The following is a 16,699-nucleotide window of genomic DNA, read 5'->3' on the forward strand; positions in this document are numbered from 1 at the left end:
ATCTTTCACATTCTATTTCTACTGATACACAAAATATGCAAATGACTTATTCTTTATCATTAGAGATTCTCTTCTCACCTCAGGTATGACTGCGCCCTTTCTAAGTGTTATAAACCTTAGAAATCGATTTAGTTGGGAATCTCCAGTATATATGGTGCTAATTGACTGATTTTTGTTCAGGTTTTAAGCACAGACCCAACTGTCCAAAATATGTGTTTTCCAAGATTTGTTTTCTGTGATCACTTATGATTTCTTACTCTTAGTAGCATGCACAACACACAGATAACAGATATGATTTTTGCTGTTGTGGCATTTCTGACCATTGGTCCACAGACTGCTGTTGGCCCATGGCCTCTCTACCTGTCCAAATAGATGTTCCTCCTATCTGCTACTATCTGTGTTTTTCTAGTGTTGGTGAAAGGGACCATATTCTAGATTGTTAATCCATAATTTATTATTTCCCTGAAGCCTATTTTGCTTTCAGATCAGGCTAATTCTTTACTTTATACCATATACATAGTAAGTAAATTTGTTAAATTAAATTGTTGAGGCTGTTTTTTTTCTTCAGGGCTGGAAGGTGATAATAATCCCAAGGCTACTCTCTAGGACTGTAAATTACAGAAGAGTAACCTGTTTATATTGGTGGAGAGAGTTTCCACACTGGAAGTCTGTATACAGGAAGATCACAGGTTCTCTCCCCCACCCCAAAACCCCTCATCAATGCACAGCCTGACACTTATATAGTGCTTTAAAACACAGAGCACATCATCCATTATATCATTTGTATCTCACAATATCCCTACCAGCTATATACTATCCCCATTTGACAAATGAGGAAAATAAGGGTTGGAGAAGTTATGTGACTTACTCATGGATACAAAACTAGTAGAAGTGAAAGGTGGTCTTAAATCCAGGTCTTTTTGTCCCTTGTACAGCACCTTGGGGGCAGCTGGGTGGCGCAGTGGATAGAACACTGTCTCGGATTCAGGAGGACCTAGAGTTCAAATCTGAACTCAGACAACTTTGACACTTACTGACTGTGTGACCCTGGGGCAAGTCACTTAACCCTCATTGCCTCGACCCCCCAAAAAGTACAGCACCCTTTCCACTACTGCCATACTGCCTGCCTCCCTTCCCCCGCCTGTGCTAACTTATGAACTCCCCATGGCAGAGGTCAATGTGGCTCAGAGTTGAGCTGCAATCTTGGACGCAGGTGTTTAACAGCACGGTTTAAGCAAAGCAGAAATAAATGTGTCACATTCTCTATTCCACTCTTTGAAAACGAATTTCACCTGAATCATAGTACTCACACAGTGTGGCCTTTGTAACAATTAGAGCTATCTAGCAGTTGAGTGGCTGCCTTCCCAAGTGGCAGATTGCCCTTTGCTGCAGTTCTTAGAATCAGGGGCTACTAGTACTGCAAGGGACCTTAGAGGTAGTCGAGTCCAGCGTCTAAGATCTAAAGCCCAAGGTGTGAGCCCCTCATTCTATAGGTGAACAGCTGAAGCCCAGAAAAGTTTAAGTGATTTACCCAAAGTCACACAGGGGGAGTCAAGGGACAGACCTTCAGGTGGGGGCTGCATGATCCTTTGCTGGGGGTGTGGTAGGATTCCTTGTTTGGTTATGGGTTAGACTTGACCTCTAAAGGTCCCTTTCTGACTCTGAGGATCAGGTTCTGGTCTGTCTGCTCAGGGATTGTGCTACATTGATTGACTGCACCTTTGCTCTCTCAATTGAGGAACAGGATACCTAATACAAATACCTAAGTTAATGTTAAGCTATGTTCACTATTTTTATTTTCCTTGTGTGGGTGGTGCTCAGAAAACCCTGAAAGGCTCTTCAGGATGACATGTGATATGCATAAGCCTAAGAGTAATTTAAACTAATTGGCACACTAGGCAGCTCTATGCTGGAAACATACAATCCTGAGCAGAAGCACATTCTTCATATCCTTTAACAGAGATCTGTTCGGGTTGATCATTGACTGAGAGGTTGTATCAATTCTAGGTGAATACCCATCTCTACTCATTGTTTGATGATGGCAAAGAAAGTTTTAATAGGATATCTACAGGCTATCTATATTACCCACTGCTCAGCATGGATTTGGGTTAATGATTGTCCTGGTCATTTCAGATTTTTTCTGTGGTTTCTATTTCAGGAAGGTCAGCTAGTTATTGGTACTTATTGTCCTGCCAAAATGAACTGTGAGTATAGTCCACTCCTAGGAAAGACTGATCATTCCAGCTGCCCAAAGTGGAGTTACTTTCCAATGGAGGTGAGGCCCAAGAGGAATCAGCAGAGTCAGCAAACCTTGGCTACCCCACTGACCCTGAGGAACTGACCTTAGCTTTTATTCCCCCTATGTCAATAGCTTTAATGTTACCGACAGAGGGAAACAGAGGTAAAAAGGAGTAAATGCCCAGATTGAGCATCTAAACATCTTTTCATGTTCAGTAACAGTGAGGAAGGTGCCACCTCAGCATCCTTGGATGGTATGACCTTTACTCTCCTGTGCCTCAGTTTACACGTAGTCTGCCACCTTTGTGGCATAGTAGAGTGCTGGGCTCAGTCAAGAAAACATGGGTCTAAATCTTCACTCAGACAATTTATCAGTTACATCATCATGGTCAGGTCTTGCAACTTTCTGTGCCTTAGGCAACCCCCTAGGACTTAGAAGATAAACGATAAATGACAGCATTCTTCCTGAATGGAATTCTTACATGGATACTTCCTGTGTTAGTACACATGAGTTCACATATACTGGAATGGAGAAAAACACCTGATCTAGGAGAGAAGAGAGTTGTGTTCTACACTCAGGGTTGCCACTTGCAAGGTTGTATGAGCATGGATAGGTTGGTATTCAGATGGATCTGTGATCTCACTCACATGAGGATTCTCTTCAACAATTCAGATTATAGCCAAACCCATGTCTTCTCAACCCATGCCACTGTTGTACACTCAGAAATGCAGAGGGCCCTTTTCTAGTTCTCTTGACATTGTGAGGGTACCATTGGAGCACATATGCTGTCCACTGGCAATCCCTCACTCTCATCACATGACCAATCCACCTTCTTTGCCTTTTGAGAGCTATTTGTTCATATCTTTTAATTATTAATCCTCTGGGAAATAGCTCTAGGTCTTATATATTTGTATTAGTTCCCTACATGTATTTCTTGGATAACAGAATCTTACCAGAGATATTTGGTGCAAGGATTTCCTCCCCTTCGATTGACAGTTTTTTTTCCTAGTCTATTTGAATTGCCTTATTTTTGTGCAAAAAATTGTTCATCTATATTTCTTCTTTTGTGATCATGTCTATCCCTTGTTTGGTTAAGAATTCTCCACCTAAACATAATTCCTACCTTCTTTTCCTGTCGCACATTTCTCTACCATCATCCATCATTGCATTTTTCTTGTAAAAATGAGAAAAAATTTGTAAAGTGCTTAGCTTACCACAGTGCCTGGCACATTATAGGTACTTAATAAATTCTGCTAGGAGGCAACTAGGTGGCACAGTGGATAGAGTAATGGGCCTATATTGACTTTAATGAGTCAGGAAGACTCTTCCTCAGTTCAAATTTGACCTCAGGTACTTACTAGCTTTGTGACCCTGGGCAAGTCACTTAAACCCCTCAGTTTCCTCATCTGATAAATGAAGTGGAGAAGAAAATGACCAACCACTCCAGTGTCTTTGCCAAGAAAACCCTAAATGGGGCCATGAAGAGTTGGACATGCATGAAATAACTGAATGACAAATAAATACTTGTTTCCTTCCTTCTTTCCTTATATAAATATTTATAAAATACTCTTATATACATTATCTCATTTTAATCTTATAACAACCATGTGGGGTAGGTAGTGTGTTATAACCATTTTAAAGATGAAGACTCTGAGGTTGAGAGACATCAAGTAGTTTACCTGAGGCTACACAGCTGGTAAGTGGCATAGTTGGGACTGGTATCTAGCTCACTTGATTCCAAGTTCAGTCCAATTTTAACCATGCCATCCTGTTTCTCCTACTCTTTTAGTGTATAATCCCCCATTTATAAAATGAGAATGAAGAAAAGGTGAGATCATGCTTTAGAAGTAGAAGCATTATTTAAAGAGAAGATACTAATGTAGATATTACAAATAAATACATATATATACACACTCACATGTGCTCACACACATATATACATATATATATATACATATATATATGGACTTTGCTGTTGCATTATCTGTGTTCTAGTTGTACATGTGCATATGAGCATTTATTGACTACTTTGATGGTGGTAAGATCTGAAGGCAAGAAGAATTTTGCACAAGTAACTTGGATTAATTTACATATTTTCTATATAAATAATATTTTCAAGCATATCTTCCTCCCCAAGCTTGGTGTCACTCACTGAGGTGCTGTTACTCTGTTGGATTTTTTTCTGAAGGCTGAGACTCTTATTTATTTTTTTTTCGGGGCAATGAGGGTTAAGTGACTTGCCCAGAGTCACACAGCTAGTAAGTGTCAAGTGTCTGAGGCTGGATTTGAACTCAGGTACTCCTGAATCCAGGGCCGGTGCTCTATCCACTGTGCCACCTAGCTGCCCTGAGACTCTTTTAACAATAGATTCCTTCTTATGAATTGTCAAGGAGGGTAGAAGTCAGATTAGAATCTTACCCACCCTAACAGAGAGGTTAGGAACTTCATAGTAAATAAAATGCCAGCTTTTGCAGCAGTCCAAGAAAGGTTAAACTAAGATCAAATGTTTACTTTATAGATAGTGGTGTCAGATTGCCCATGATAATCAGTGTACTTATTTGTGATGTTACTTTGCAAAAAAGCCTGTCTCAGTCAGGGGAGTTTATACATTTTGTTAAATTGAGAAAGATGTCTTCGGGCTTTACCAAGTCTAAGAATCTTTCTCTTCAGTGTTTTGATCCTCTATACTTGGTATGAAAATTACAATATCTGATATTTATATGGTGATCTATATGGCACTTTATAAGGCACTTTTTATAATAACACTGAGATAAGGAATGCAAATATGATTCCTTTTTTATAGATGAGTAAACTTAGGATCAGAGAGTTTGTGACTCTCTCTCCCCTTGTTTTATTAACTTATACAGCTGGCAGATAGCAGAACTGAGGCTCATCCCCAGATTTTCAGTCTTTAAAGACCAGCACTTTTTATTTTTTAATACAGCAGCTGCTTCATTAATAAAGAAGTGCAAATTTTGCATGGGCCAAACAGAGGGAAGGGACTCGGTTGTGGGAGGCCAGAGGTTCTCTAGCTTTTTAGTCTTTGCATTGCTTTATACTCTTCCAACAATATTGCCCCCTGCTCCCAGTCAAAGAAGGTTTGTTTAGATATGTTATATTTGCTATTATACTAGAAACTAAAATGTTTTTGCATATTAAAAATTAGTTATGACCTTGGGTATCCCTTGAAAGGGTCTCAGAGATCCCCAAGAGAACCACACTTTGAGGACCTCTGATCTAGGCCAACTTCTTTGTTTTACATATCACAGATACATAGACTTTTGAGTTGGAAGTTACCTCAGTGGTCATCTCAGCCAATCAATCCCCTAGTTTTATTGAGGAGGAAACTGAGATCTGGCCAGGTGAAGCAATTGGTCCAAGACAGGCTCAAAATGAGAACTCAGTCCCTCTGACTTCAGAGGGCAAGGCTTTCCCCCTGCAAATGCACTGCCTGTTGACCAATGGCAGTCAAGGCTGCCATTCTTCTCCACCAAGTACTCTCATGGCCCAGACTTTGGTGAAGTGACCATGGGCAAATAATTTCTTCTGCCTGGGCCTCAGTTTCTCCAGCTGTAAAAAATGGAGACATTTGTGCTGGCCATGACTGCTAGGAGGAGAATACTTTTTTAAACTTGTGAGCACTTTACAAATGACTTGTTATCATTGCTGTTGCTAAATAAGTAAATGATGACCCCTAAAGGCCCCCATCAGAATATAAGCTTGCTGAAGGAAATTCAATTCAGTTCAACAAAAGTTTATGAGTTACTGTTCTAGGGGGCTTAAGATGCCACAGCAAAATAGTCCCTGATATCAAGGAACTTACATTTTACTTAGGGGTCAGGACATGTATGCAGATAAGTACATACAATGTATATACAAGGTAAGGGGATAGAAATTGGACCTGTGATTTCATTGGTATAGGGAACTTCCAAGTGAAGAAATCCTTCTACCAGTGTTGGTCAGAAGCACCTTCTCTACAGCTTCTAGTCTTTGAGGGTTGCCTAGAGGACTTAGAAATTAAGTAATGAGCTTTACATAGGGTCAAAGAACCATGTGTGACCAAGGCAAGACTTGAATCCAGGTCTTTTTGGCTCCTAGGGTAGCTCTCTGTCCACCATGCCATCCTGCCTCTCTGTCTATATGACATTATGACGTGTAATTTCAAGAAAAAGACTTTGCTAATAACAGAGAGGAGGGATCAAAGACTGTGCTTTTTATGAAGATATCCTGCATTTCCCTTTTTCTAGCACAGAGCCTTGCGCATGGCAGGCTCACATTTAATACCTAACTAAAAGTTTCAATCATTAGTTTATTCATCTTGCTCCACTCCACCTCCTCCTCAGATGCAAAATTGCAAAGTGGGCCCCCCAAATTATTATGTGCCAAAGGAGTTAGGAGCTGACCCCCGAGAATAGCAGCAGACAACTGACCATTGAGAGCAGTGATGAACTCTGATTCCCTTTTACTAGGTTTTCACAGGGATCCCCCTCTGCATGTATCTTTTGCAGATCTGTCCTTTGTCTTCCCCAGGAACCCTTCTAGGGAGTGGGAGGGGAAGGTGAGTGAGTTGGGGAGATATGCAAGACTGTTGAGAAATCTTCATAGGCCCAATGCAGAGGAGAAAAAATGTTTGTTAAGTCCAAAGATATTTTTGTGTATGTGTGCTTGTCCCCCCGCCCCGCCCCCCCCCCCCCCCCCCCGGCTGCTTTAGATGGAGCAGCTCAGCAACCAAAAGCTTTGCCAGTAACTCACTTGGCAGGCCCAGTTGTGAGTGAGTCAGTTTTGTATTCCCAGCCTTGCCTTTAGCCAGAAACAACAGAACAAAGAATCCTCTAACATTCCATAGGCCAAGGTTCACGTCTAGCTGCTTAAACAGCTTTTCAGCTCTGCTTAAGATAGGGCAGCTGAGGCTTTCCTCAGCTCTCCTCTGGCTCTCTCTTCCGCAGGGCTTGTAGCTCTGGTCATTCGCATTGGCTCCACGAGTCACTACACTGAGACAAATTGTTACAATCAAAGCAAGTGATCGTTTTATCTTCTAATAAAGGGTAAGAGGCTCCTTTCTAACATTCTGACTTGGGGCACCAAATTTAAACCCATGACACTTTTTTACACCAAGGACTGTGAGCAAAAGTGTTGGAAAGTGAACAGACTCAGAATCCTATTTAGGGAATGTTCTCAGGTCAATTGGCCAAGTGGTGGGGCAAAGCCTGGGCATCCCCGAAGCGCTAGCCACCTCACATACAGTTGCACAGGGAAGAGGGAATGGGCCTATCTCTCAGAGGGCCCAGCTGGAAGTATGGCCCTTCAAAGTATGGCCAACAGTTCTCAAATTTCCCATCCCCCCAGGAAGAATGAGAAGGCAACAGAGACTGGGCTGAGGAGGAAAAGCATATCTTCCAAAGAAACATAATATTGGGAACCCTAGGAGTGGGTAGCCAAGATCTAGCAATAGATGGGTCATCCAGGGGAGAAAGTGCATCCCCATCCAGTGATAGACCTTGGGAAAGACCTGGTCACCCTGCCCCAGCTCCATCTCTAAAACTGCTGTGCTTTCTAAAGCACATACCTTCCCTTCCTTCCATGTGGGCTCCTAGTATAGGTCTCTGTATAGAACAGGTGCATAATTAATGTCTCCTGGGAAGAATGACAGATACTTTCTAGAGATGTTGCCCAGAGAATAGGAGCTCTCTTCTTTGGCTGTTTTAAAAAGTCCTGACATTTTAAAAATCCAAAAAATCTGAACTCAAGCCTGCCAAAAGAGAATGCACGAAAAGGAATAAGTCCTTCCGGTGGATTTAAGTCCTACCGTCTCTCTGCTTCAACATCTAGAACCAAGTTCCTATGAAAATTTCTGTGTTACTTTAAGGCTAGGGTTTTTCTATTAATGGACAATCTTTTTTTTTTTTTACTATTCCCAAAATATGACAAATTGTTTTTACAATTATTTTTTCTCTCTCTCTCTCTTTTTTTTTTTTTTTGCAGGGTAATGAGGGTTAAGTGACTTGCCCAGGGTCACACAGCTAGTTAAGTGTCAAGTGTCTGAGGCTGGATTGGAACTCAGGTCCTCCTGAATCCAAGGCCAGTGCTTTATCCACTGCGCCACCTAGCTGCCCCCTATTTTTTCTCTTTTAACCACTGCTAACAAAAACAAAAACAAAAAGAAAAAGAAAAAAACTCACTTCAACCCACCAATCTGTAAATGCAATCATCAGTGATGAATAATTTCCCATAATACTGCTAGAGTAAAAGATGATCATTTTTTTATGAGTTTTAATCATCAATTGAATTTTCCTTTGTCAAGAGCTGAAAGCCATCCTGAAGTATATTATTTCAAGATGTTAGGAAAAAAATTATCTTCTTTCAGAGGGAGAGTGGTATAGGGGATTGAGAAAAAATCTTAAAGCCAGAAAGACCCGAGTTCGTTCAGTTCCCCCCTCTCCTCTCTCCCTCTCTCTCTCAATTATCTGTCTCTCTCTATAATATCATCTATACTATACATGTTATATGAAAGGCACTGTGCTCTCTCCTGGGAATGAATGGCTGGACTGGGCCTGTAATTTCACTGGTGTAGGGACCCACAGATAAGGCAACTCTTTCTACCAATGAGGATAGGGACCTTCTCTGCAATTTAACAATCTGAGAGTCAGTTAGGGGCATTGAAAGATTGTGTCTTGCCTGGAATGATTAAACCAGTATGTGTTAGAAGTATGCCTTGAGGGACAGCTAGGTGGCACAGTGGATAGAGCACTGGCCCTGGAGTCAGGAGGACCTGAGTTCAAATCTGCCTCAGACACTTAACACTTACTAGCTGTGTGACCTGGGCAAGTCATTTAACCCTAATTGCCTCACCAAAAAAAAAAAAAGAGTATCCCTTGAATCCAAGTCCTCCTGATACTGCTACAAAAATAAGATAAAATATATAGATGCACAGCCTTGAGAAATTTAGATGTGTACGTACACACATGTTGGAATTTGATTAGTGCATAACAAAGAACAACTCAACTCTGTTGTATAGCATGAGAGATCCAAGAAAGGGGAAACACAGCTCAGTGGTTTAGGGGAAATCTTCATGAAGGAGGGTGGTATTGAACTCAAAGGAAAGGGAAGGATTTCAACAAGTAAGGCACATGGGGATTCTCATTGAGGGGCATGAGTGGTGTTGATGTAATGCAAGGAGATAGTGGTAGTCTGGAAAAGATGAGGGAAAAGCAAGTAGCCCAATCTGGCTGGAATGTGGAGGGCACAAAGTAGAGTAGTATAAAATGAGGTTGGGGGGGCAGCTAGATGGCACAGTGCATAGAGCACTGGCCCTGGAGTCAGGAGTACCTGAGTTCAAATCCGGCCTCAGACACTAACACTTACTAGCTGTGTGACCCCTGGGCAAGTCACTTAACCCCATTGCCTCACTAAAAAAAAAATGAGGTTGGAAAGGTAGACTAGAGCCAAATTTGAGAGGAGCATGAAAATAAGGGCCTTGAACTTTTTTTCTGATTGCTACTCACCCACATAACATATCATCACTTCTAAAGTAAGAGCATAGTTTTATTTCTGCACATCCCTCAAGCCAACCCACTTGAACTAGGTCCAAATGAAATGCTCTTCAAGTACACCATAGAGTCTATTTCAAATAGACTCCCTGCGGAAGAAATACAAACACCAGTGACATTCAGGAGATAACAACAGGATGAGAAGGCTTCTATCGTTGTACTACAGAGAGGTTGCAGGAGCTATCAGTACTATCTGCCTGGCACATGTGGCCTCTGAGAGACACCCATGCTCACTCATCTGCCTTTGGTCTGCCATAGGCTTGCCTTTTCTGTTTTTAAAGGATAAAAGTGGGGGGAGGTGGGAAATGTTTTTCTTTCTGAAAAATTGTAGGCTCATAGGGTTGGAAAAGACCTCAGAGGCTAGCTAGTCTGTTTAACAGTGCAGGGATTGCTTCTACACCAGAAGAAACTGTTGTCTTTACACAAGTATAACTCTCAAAATATACTCAGGGCCGAGGAGGGATATAGATAGGGTTACTCAGGGGTGTGTCCTCTGTTTTGATCCCATGTTTACAACTAGATCCTTTCTAAGGAGCCCTAGGAAGCAAACTGTCAAAACATCTACTAGGGAGGAAAAATTTATATGTGATTACATGATTCCCTTCAGCCGAAGTCTCCACATAGAACTTTATTGGTCATTGTTATTGTTATTGTTATTTCATCAAAAGGAGTTCATCAGAAAAGAGAAAATATTTTTCTTCAAAAACAGACAAAATACAGGGGAGAAAAAAGCTGGTTTAGTTCTTCTCTCCTACCTAATATTATTAATGTTATTAGTTATCTACATGTTCTAATTATTTACTTACTTTGGCCCTGGTTAAAAACAATAGAAAAATAAACCCTAGAATAGATTAAATGAACACAAGTACATAAAATGCTAGGGGGAAGAGAGAGATAATTTAGGTTTTCTAATCTGAACTGGGATATGAATGTACAGGAATTCAGTCTAATTAGGCCCAATCCAGTCCAGGTCAGAATAATACAGTCCAATCTGTTCTGTTTCAGTTCAATCTAGTAAATTTCCATCCAATCCAGTCCAGTATGATCCAACTCAGTCCAGTCTAGGCTAGTGTAATTCACTTCAATTCAATCCAGTTTGGTCTAGTCTAATATAGTCGAGACTAGTTCAATCTGGTCCAATCCAAACCAATACAATTCATTCCAGTCCAGTTCAGTCCAGTCCAAACCAATCCAGTCGAGTTCAATCCATTCTAGTCCTCTCTGGGGTAGCCCAATCTAGTCCAATTAAGTCAAACCTAGTGCAGTTCAGTCTAATCTGGTCCAGCCTGCTCCGGTTCAGTCCATTACAGTCCAAATATGTCCAATATAGTCTAATCCAGTGTGGTTTTGACCAGTCTACTGCAGTATAGTCCAACCCAATCATGTCCAATATGGTTCAACTCAGTCCAGTCCAGTTCAATTAGGTCCAATCAAGTCCAGCACAATCCAGTCTAGTCTTCACTTGGATGTCCAATACAGCACAGCCCAATCCAATTAGGTCCAATCCAGTGTAGTTTGGTTTAATCCAGTCTCACTTATTCCATTCTGATTCAATACATTCCATTGCAGTTCAATTCAGTCTAATCTGATCCAGTCTAGTTAAATTCAGTCTAAATCTGTCCAGTGCAATTCAATTTAATCCAGTCCTTTTGAGTTCAATCCAGTCTACCAGTCTAATCTGGTCTGCTCTGGTACAATATTGTCCAGTCTAGCCTAATTAAGTTCAATTTAGTGCAATTCAGTCCAATTTGGTCGAATCTGGCCCAAGATGGCCAATTCAATCCAATCCTGTCCGATCTAGTGCAGTCTGGTCCAATAAAGTGCAGTTCAGTCCTGTCCAATCTGGTCCAGGCAAGTTTAATACAGTCCAGTCTGATCCAGTGTTGTCCAACTCAGTTTAGTTAAGTCCAATTCAATTTATTTGGATCTAGTCATTTAGTCAGGACCAATATAGTCCAATTCTGTCCTATCTAGCCCAGTCTGCTCCAGGCTGATCCAATCAAGTCTAATCCAGTTGAGTCTGATCCAGTTTGGTTCAGTACATTCCCTTCTGGTCCAATCTAGTCCAATCTGGTCCAGTCCAATCCAATTCCATCAGTGATGGCAAAGGGTAGAGTGGACAGAATAATAATTAAATAGGGAAGGTACCTTAGAGGTCATGCAGTCCACACCTCTCATTTTGTTTACTAACAGAAAATTTGGTGACTAAGAATAGCCTCAGCTAGAGTCAGTGTAGCTTAAACCTAAAGAGATCCTATGAACTAGTGTGACAGCAAATTCTCTCTTGTGTAGAGCTGAGCTACAGCTGTTACTAGGTGACCAGAGGTGTATATCATACATTTCCCCTTTGAGTCCCAGGAGGATCTAGGTCTCTCTATTTTTCCATGGACCTGTTTGTTCCATTTGCCCCAAACCATCTGCTTATTTTTCTCCATCTTCATATTTCCTTAGTACTTAGTTATTAAAGAAAGCTTCTAGTCCAGTAATAACAGGGAAATGAATGGGACTTAAGATTTCATTGATATAGGGAACCCCTAGATGAGGTAATTCCCTCTACCATTGTAAGCTGACAGCTTCTCTGCAACTTATAATGTTAGAAGGAATTCCAAGAGCACTGGAAGGACAAGTGATTTGCCAAGGGCCACAAAGCCAAACACTGCCTCTGTCCATCTTATAAGGAAGGGAAGAGGAACAAACATTTATTAAGCTCTTTCTATGGACTAGGTTGGGGCAGCTGGGTGGCTCAGTGGATAGAGCACTTATCCTGGAGTCAGGAAGACATGAGTTCAAATCTGAACTCAGACATTTACTAGCAGTGTGACTCTGGGCAAGTTATTTAACCTGTTTGCCTTAATCCACTGGAGAAGGAAATGGCAAACCACTCCAGTATCTTTGCCAAGAAAACCCCATGGACAGTATTGGCATGCTATGTTCCATAGGGTCATGAAGAATCATACGTGACTGAATGACTGAACAACAATAAATATAATAGACAATGTGCTAAGGACTTTACAAATTTTATTTCATTTGATCCTCACAACCACCCTGTGGGCTAGGTGCTCCTATTTTATAGTTATTCCCATTTTACAGTTAAGGAAAATGAGGCAGAGGTTAAGTGACCCACACAGGGTCACACAGCCAGTAAGTGTCTGAGGTTGAATTTGTAATCAAGTCTTACAGACTCCAGGTTCCATACTATATGCAATATATTACCTAGCTTATTTATACAAAATAAAGTTAATATTTCCTTGCTGCCAGCTTCATGTGGTTGTAAGGAGGAGAAATAAGATTGCTTAGGTGGTATGATTTGCATCCTTCAGAATTCTTACTGTTAGACTGGTCAGGGTTTAAAAAGTGTTTCAATGCCTCGTTTTGGGCAGGATATTAGGAGCAGTGATACTTGCTTTTATCACCCTGGAAGACTAGATGATGAGAGAGATGACTGTTTCCCTCCTTTTCTCAATGCTAGCAAGAGTTAAGGGAGAAACAAGATCTGGCCTGGAAATAACTTGGGATCCAAAATGCCAAACTTGGTTACCTTTAAATCTGCATTTCATTTCTAGAAATTCCAGTTAGTGGAATGATTGAGGAAAAGCCTTGCATCATATGAGAAAGTATCCATTAACTTGGTTGGGACATCCTCCCAGCATGAAAAAACTTAGGTCTTACGGGAATCTTGGAACCTGATTCATTTGACAAATACTGATGTCATGCCTGTGGGGGCAGGGACATGAAACCTTAGAAGACAATGTTTTTCCCTGTTTTCTTGGAGTTTCTAGTGGGTGAGCATGGCAGTGTGTAAATGCTTTTGACTATTTTTTTAAAGCCCCAAAGAAACCATAATTTGAGAAATCAGAGACAAAAACCTTTCCTTCTTCCTCCTCCTCCGGGAAGCTAAGGCCTCCTGCTTTGGTATTTATTTGCTGACAGAGTTCAATAACAGCAGCAGAACTGGTGACTGTGAGGAGTTGGGGGTAGGTGTCTGCAGCAGCTGATTTCCTGTTAGGGCTGTGTCATTGCTGAGAATGCCTAAGAGATACAAGTTAGACTCTTGTTGGCACAACAAAGTGATCCACTAGATAGGAGAATAATTGAATAGAGCAGCTTGTTTCTTAAAACTAGTGGTGTTTGAAAATTCTCTGCTTCTCCCTCCTAATTTATCCCTCTGACATCTGTTACAGTTAGAGTGACTAGGGGGTGGTTGGATGGGTTACTAGGTATGTGCCTGGAGATAAAGGAATGCGTTATATATGCTGATAATATGGACATATAGCTCATACTAATGCCAGGGGACATGGGGGATGAAGAGGAGGAGGAATAGAAATGTTATCTGGTAGTTCAGCTTGTTTTTAGTGGCCATATATTCCTTTTCTGTACGACCCCTTTCCTAGAAGCCCAGTATTCCTACTGTTCCTAGGTCTCTCTTGTTAGGGGATAAAATTAATCACCTCGAGGCATTATCAACTTAGAACGAGGGAAATCACACCTCATCAGAGTTAGAAAGGACCTTGGAGAACATCGAATTGAACCCCTTCATTTTACAGATCAGGAAAATGAGACAAACAGGGTTAAGTGACTTGTCCAGGGTCATACAGTTAGTGTCTTTGGCCAGATTTGAACTCGGGTCTTTCTGACACCATGCCTGGCACTCTATCTGCTGTACCACCTAGCCACCCAGAAGGAATCTTAGAAATCATCTAATTGAACCCCTTCATTTTACAGATGAGGAAATTGATGGCCTGAAATGTAAAGGGTTGTATCTGGGTTCTATAGCGAAGTGACAGAGCCAGGGTATTGCATGTTTGACTCCCAGTCCAAAAGAAAGATGGCAACCTAAAAGAATAAATCTCTAAGGGTGGAATTGCAGTTCCATAGCAGCATGACAGGCAAGGTGGAATGGTAGAAAGAGCATTGGTTTTTGGAGGCGGAGGACCTAGGGTCACACTCTTACTCAGATGCTTGATACTTGTGTGTCCTTGGGCAAGTCATAGAACCTCTCTGGGTCTTAGTTTCCACATATGAAAAAAAGGGAAGGGATTGGACTACATGGCCTCTGCTGGCCCAACGACTGCTTGACTGATGATCCTGTGATCCTAAGTCACCTCACTTCCTCTATCAGAGGTCTCCAAGGTCTCTCAGGCTTCGATCTTGAGTGGTAGGAACTCTTTAATCACCCTTTTGAATCACGATAAGTAGGTTATGACTATGCAGAAAAGATCAGCTGTGAAGCCAGGCTAAGCCCATTTCCTTAAGAAGTGAGTAGCTCCTTCTCTGTGGTTCACAGATTGTGGAGGCTTCAGTTAGTGTCAGTGTTTGAAATGAAGGAGAAAAGGAAAACAATTAGAGACCTGGTGAGGCAGGGTGGCCTCCTCTGTGAAAGGAAATGGTTGGTTGGATGGGAGTACACAACCAGATTCCTCAGGACCATTTCTTGTTGTGGTTGTTCAGTTGCTTCAGTCTTTCTGTGACCCCATTTGGGGTTTTCTTTGGCAGAGATCCTGGAGTGGTTTACTATTTCCTTCTCCAGCTCATTTGACAGATGAGGAAACTGAGGCAAACAGGGATAAGTGACTTGCCTAGGGTTTCACAGATAGTTTTTCAGACTCCAGGCCCAGTGCTCTATCCACTGAGCCACCCAGCTGCCTTCCTCAGGAATAAGTCCTGTTTTGTCTCTAGGAATTGGACCATACTGTAGATCTCAGTTGGAAGGAGACCACAGAAGCCATTTAGTCTGGCCCCATTATTTTACAGAATGAGGAAACCAGGATCCAGAGAGGTAAAAATCACTTCCCTGAGGTCACATAAGGGATAATCATCCTAAAATTGATTTATATTCAAAGTCCTTTTATTTAAGTCTCCTGAAAGATAGTGGGATGGCTTTAGCTCAACCTCATAAAAAAACTGGGATGACAGCCTGGCTCACTGCTTCTCTTTCCTTACTTCAAGTCTTTATGAAATTCCATGAAGAAATCACATGCCTAATGGACTCAGATATCTTTTTTTTTTAAAGTGAGGCAATTGGGGTTAAGTGACTTGCCCAGGGTCACACAGCTAGTAAGTGTTAAGTATCTGAGGCCGGATTTGAACTCAGGTACTCCTGACTCCATGGCCGGTGCTCTATCCACCGCGCCACCTAGCTGTCCTGGACTCAGATATCTTAAAAGGAGTTTTTCAAAATAATATCTATAGCAAAACATATATTTTCAGATTTTTTTTAAAAAAGGAAAAATACATAAAGAGTTTTAAATAACTCACTGAACCTACTATTAGAGAAAGGTGGGGGGGGGAGGTACATTCAAATTAATTCGCTTCAAAATAACCCTGAAAAATCAGGTCTGACTGTCTCTCTGTCTCTCTGAGTTAAATAACTAAACACAGATATACTCAGGATTAGCTTGGGACCCTACAAGTTGGAAAACCAAGTTGCTGCCTGTCTTTTCCTGTAATATAGCCACCTTCTGTTTCCTGTTTGTCTGTTGATCTAATATAGATTATGAATTCATTGGGGAGAGAAGACATGTATGGTTTCTCTATTTGGTAGCCATCTGTTCTTATGAAGCAACTATTTGTGGTTGGAAAGCAGCTGACTGGGCAAAAAGAACCCAATTTACATTTGAAGTTATATCTTCATAACTTCTCCTTGATGGCCACAAATGCACTGTGTATGTATTTCTGTTGTATTTAAACACACACACACACACAATGTGCATCCCTGGAGACATGTATTTCATGTATATTAAATTCCTGCAAGTGTGTGTGTGTGTGTGTGTGTGTGTGTGTGTGTGCGTGTGTATTTTTTGTGCTTAACTGCATGTCTTTTTTGTTTTTGTTTTATTGTGGGCTAGCTGCCCTGACCAGAGAATTCATCACAAAGTAGCCAATCTTCTGGCACTTATCATCAGCTAGTAAAGGT

At 41.3% G+C, this 16,699-nt stretch overlaps 1 protein-coding gene across 1 annotated transcript in view; it reads left to right on the forward strand.

Annotated features, from left to right (window-relative positions):
• Positions 1–16,699, forward strand: part of ACSS1 (acyl-CoA synthetase short chain family member 1) — a 76,878-nt gene that overhangs the window by 22,002 nt on the left and 38,177 nt on the right.

The sequence above is a fragment of the Dromiciops gliroides genome, chromosome 2 (assembly GCF_019393635.1).
Source record: "Dromiciops gliroides isolate mDroGli1 chromosome 2, mDroGli1.pri, whole genome shotgun sequence".
Lineage (NCBI taxonomy): Eukaryota > Metazoa > Chordata > Mammalia > Microbiotheria > Microbiotheriidae > Dromiciops > Dromiciops gliroides.